The 4,363-nt window shown below is 45.2% G+C and overlaps 2 non-coding genes across 2 annotated transcripts; both read left to right on the top strand.

Annotated features, from left to right (window-relative positions):
• The first annotated feature begins 1,726 nt into the window (after positions 1-1,726).
• MIR532 (microRNA 532) lies at positions 1,727-1,827 on the top strand. Its single transcript, NR_129778.1, has one exon. It is a non-coding gene; the product is annotated as a microRNA 532 (primary transcript).
• A 220-nt stretch (positions 1,828-2,047) lies between these two features.
• On the top strand, positions 2,048-2,157 carry MIR188 (microRNA 188). The gene has a single exon (NR_129620.1). It is a non-coding gene; the product is annotated as a microRNA 188 (primary transcript).
• Positions 2,158-4,363: the final 2,206 nt, after the last annotated feature.

Raw genomic sequence — 4,363 nt, 5'->3', positions numbered from 1 at the left:
TTTCTGGAACTCCAGTCTCTCGGTTGGTTGTCCTTTTCCACACCAGCCTCTCTTTCTCAGTTTCTCTCTCTTTTTAATTTTTATTTTTACTTTATTTTACTTTACAATACTGTATTGGTTTTGCCATACATTGACATGAATCCACCACGGGTGTGTTTCCTCCTCTTTCTTCATGAATTCTAAGCATTAGAGAGAGACACAGGGCTTAGACTTCGGATGATTTCTTTCTACTTCTCATTACTCCTTAGAGGTTCTCATCTTCTCCTGTGGCTCTTCACACCATCCTGTGTGGATGGCTTCCATATTTATATTTTCAGATTGGACCTTTCCCTCTCTCCCCTACTTTCTCCCCATCCTTCCCTCTTCCCCCTCCTCCCCCTGCCTCTCCCATCTAGTCTGTTTTTGTCTCTTTCCTCTCACTCTTCCCTCTTCCCATACTCAGCTTTCTTCTGACCCCTCCCCCCTGTGCAGTTGGAGCCAACTGGGCAGCCTTTCCCTTGGCTCCAGCCACCACCACACTTGCAGAGTGCAGGGACACAGGCCTGCAGGAAAATGGGCCCAGGCCCTGGCCTTGTTTTTCTACCTTGCCCACCCATGGCTTAGTACTCCACATTCTTTTTGCATCTTATTTGGGGTGTATATACACACACACACATTCAGGAGAGTGAATCAGCTCACCTTTTGCTTGCCTCTTTTGCCTGGTGGAGGGCGAGCTTCTGAAACCATTGCTGATATGCAGGAGGGAACCTTGGCTTACCTTACTCTCATGCCAGTGAATAAGACTTGTCTTCTGTTCTTTCTATCTCATACACTTTGCCTGCAGAAAGCTGTACTTTTTGAATCTCCTTCCTGAGATCTGCCACCAAAGAGAATCTTCTTAGCAAGTTGATCACTTCTCCCTCTGAGACTCTTCTGCTCTGTCTTCCCACACCCGGACCATACCACATGCCAGAGAATGAAACTCCCTGTTGCTTCCAGCACATATGGAACCCACATCCCCTCCACCTCATTCACTCACACCCACACATCCTCCCCTCCCTGCAGCACGAAGGGAATGAGGCCCCTGCTTATTGCCTTAGGCGTCCTAGGATTCCAGTTCTTTGTCTCCATCATATGCATACAATTGAGCCTGTTTTGGGGGGGCCTCTTTCTAAACAGCAGCGTGTAAGATTCTGAGCTTTCTTAACCCTGTGTCCTCTCTGCACTTCCTAGTGTTAGTTCATCTATAAAATAGAGAGACTGATGATTACCTTGTAGATATTTTATGGGGATTTAATGAGTTAATATATGAAAAGCACTTGGAACAGTGCCCTCTAAATAATAAATGCCATACTGGTGTTTGGAATAAAAAGAGAAAGAAAGAAGGAAAATGGAAAAAATAGGTAATAGATAGTGAACACTCTTGAAGGTACATATCGTGCATTAAATATGTACAATATGATTTAAATATACACAGTTTATACATTAATTGTACATTAATTTATATTATGGGGTATAATGACATACATACCGAGGGCTTTCCTGATAGCTCGGTTGGTAAAGAATCTGCCTGCAATGCAGGAGACCCTGTTTTGATTCCTGGGTTGGGAAGGTCCCTTGGAGAAGGGATAGGCAACCCACTCCAGTGTACATACCTGTCCAAAGTATCTGGGACAGACAGACAGACAGACACACACACACACACAGACAGACACACACACACACACTACAGGAGAGGAAACGTCCTGACTTGCTTTCTCTCTTACATGCCTTGAGTGTAGGACCGTTGGCATCTTAATTACCCTCCCACACCCAAGGCTTGCAGGAGGGCCAGCCTTTTCCTCCCTCGGCAGTGCACGAGCATGAGCACACATACACAGTGCAGGTGATCCCGGTCTTGATGTAGCCCCTCCCTCCTAAATCCTGTGTGTGTTATACCAATCACTCCCTCCACAGCTGTCCCACTCCTTATGTGCCCCACCAGGCTTACCCCCTAGCACTCCTTCCTCGCTCCTTTGCTGCCCATGGGCAACCCCTAGGGTGCTGCTTGTGCCAAGAGAGTAAACCTTTCCCTGCTCCCTCTCTCACATCCCTTGCATGGTGGAGGGTGAGCTTTCTGAAAACCCCTCCCACATGCAGGGTTTGCAGGATGGTGAGCCTCGGCTTTTCTTGCTCTCTTGTGCCTCTGCTCATACACATACATGCATCTTCAGAAAAGATGGATGCACACACCAGTTGTGGGAAGGAGGATGGTCCTCAGCCCTGTGTCCTTTCTCTCATCTCAGTCATCCATAGATCTTGCAGGAGACAGAGTTTTCTTCCTTATCTTGTGCAGAGTATTGGTTCTCATACTCGGGGATGAGGATGACTTAGGAAGGTGAGTCTTTTGACCTCTTCCTTCCTTGTCAGCACCTAGTCGGGAGGAGAGAGGGCCTTTGCAGGATTCCCATACATGTGGTATGCTGGAAAGGGAGCCTTCTAGCTTATTCCCACAAACTCAATGTGTGAGGGAGATTAATAAGTATCTGTTGCTTAACACATATGTGTTAGTCACTCAGTTGTGTCCAGTTCTTTGCAACTCCATGGACTGTCACCAGCCAGGCTCCACTGTCCATGGGATTCTCCAGGAGAGAATACTGGAGTGGTTTGCCATTCCCTTTGTCAGGGGATCTTCCCAACCCCAGGATCGAACCCACGTTTCCTGCATTGCAGGCAGATTCTTTACCACTGAGCCACCAGGGAAGCCTTTCCATAACACATATGGAAGTGCGCATACATGCACACACACACATTTCTTTGCACAAGAGGGCATGTGAAAATTTGTTTTCTCAGACATTCATATAGACATGAATCAGGGAGAGCTTTCTCTGTTCTCTTCCCAGATGCAGGATTTGCAGCTTATTCAGTGAGACAGTCATTCATTTAACAAATATTTATTGAACATATACTAGGTATTTGGGTAGTTTCCTATGCTCCAGGGATACATCAGTGATGGAAACACAAGAATTCTTTCCCTAGTGGGAGGGAGACAGGAGGTGAACAAAATGAACAAGTAAAAACACATAGTATGCCAATTGGTCAGTCGTTTCCAACTCTTTGCGACCCCATGGACTGCAACATGCCAGGCTTCCGTGTCCATCACCAACTCCTGGAGCTGACTCAAACTCAGGTCCATCAAGTCAGTGATGCCATCCAACCATCTTATCCTCTGTCGTTCCCTTCTCCTGGCTTCAATCTTTCCCAGCATCAGGGTCTTTTCCAATGAGTCATTTCTTCACATCAGGTGGCCAAAGTATTGGAGTTTCAACTTCAGTATCAGTCCTTCCAATGAATATTCAGGACTGATTTCCTTTAGGATAGAATGGCTGGATCTCCGTGCTGTCCAACGGACTCTTAAGAGTCTTCTCCAACACCACAGCTCAAAAGCATCAATTCTTTGGCACTCAGCTTTCTTTATAGTCCAACTCTCATCTATACATGACTGCTGGAAAAACCATAGTTTAGACTAGATGAACCTTGGTTGCCAAAATAATGTCTCTGCTTTCTAATATGCTGTCTAGGTTGTTCATAGCTTTTCTTCCAAGGAGGAAGCATCTTTTAATTCCATGGCTGCAATCACCATCTGCAATAATTTTTGAGCCCCAAAAAATAAAGTCAGTCACTGTTTCCATTGTTTCCCCATCTGTTTGCCATGAAGTGATGGGACTGGATGCCATGTTCTTAGTTTCCTGAATGTTTAGTTTTAAGCCAACTTTTTCACTCTCCTCTTTCACTTTCCTCAAGAGGCTCTTTAGTTCCTCTTTGCTTTCTGCCGTAAGGTGGGTGTCATCTGCATATGTGAGGTTATTGATATTTCTCCCGGTGATCTTGATTACAGCTTGTGCTTCATCCAGACTGGCATTTTGCATGGTGTACTCTACATATAAGTTAAATAAGCAGGGTGACAATATGCAGCCTTGACGTACTCCTTCTCCTATTTGGAACCAGTCTGTTGTTCCATGTCCAGTTCTAACTGTTGCTTCTTGAGCTGCATACTGATTTCTCAGGAGGAGGTCAGGTGGTCTGTATTCCCATATCTTGAAGAATTTTCCAGTTTGTTGTGATCCACACAGTCAAAGGCTTTGGCATAGTCAATAAAGCAGAAGCAGATATTTTTCTGGAACTCTCTTGCTCTTTTGATGATCTAGCGGATGGTGGCAATTTGATCTCTGATTCCTCTGCCTTTTCTAAATCCACCTTGAATATCTTGCAGTTCTCGGTTCACATACTGTTGAAGCCTGGCTTGGAGAATTTTGAGCATTACTTAGGTAGCATGTGAGATGAGTGCAATTGTGTGGTAGTTTTAACATTCTTTGGCATTGCCTTTCTTTGGGATTGGAATGAA

This window comes from Capra hircus, unplaced genomic scaffold (genome assembly GCF_001704415.2).
Source record: "Capra hircus breed San Clemente unplaced genomic scaffold, ASM170441v1, whole genome shotgun sequence".
Taxonomy (NCBI): Eukaryota; Metazoa; Chordata; class Mammalia; order Artiodactyla; family Bovidae; genus Capra; species Capra hircus.
The sequence above is the reverse complement of the archived record's forward strand: the minus strand, read 5'-3'. Positions and strand labels throughout refer to the sequence as shown.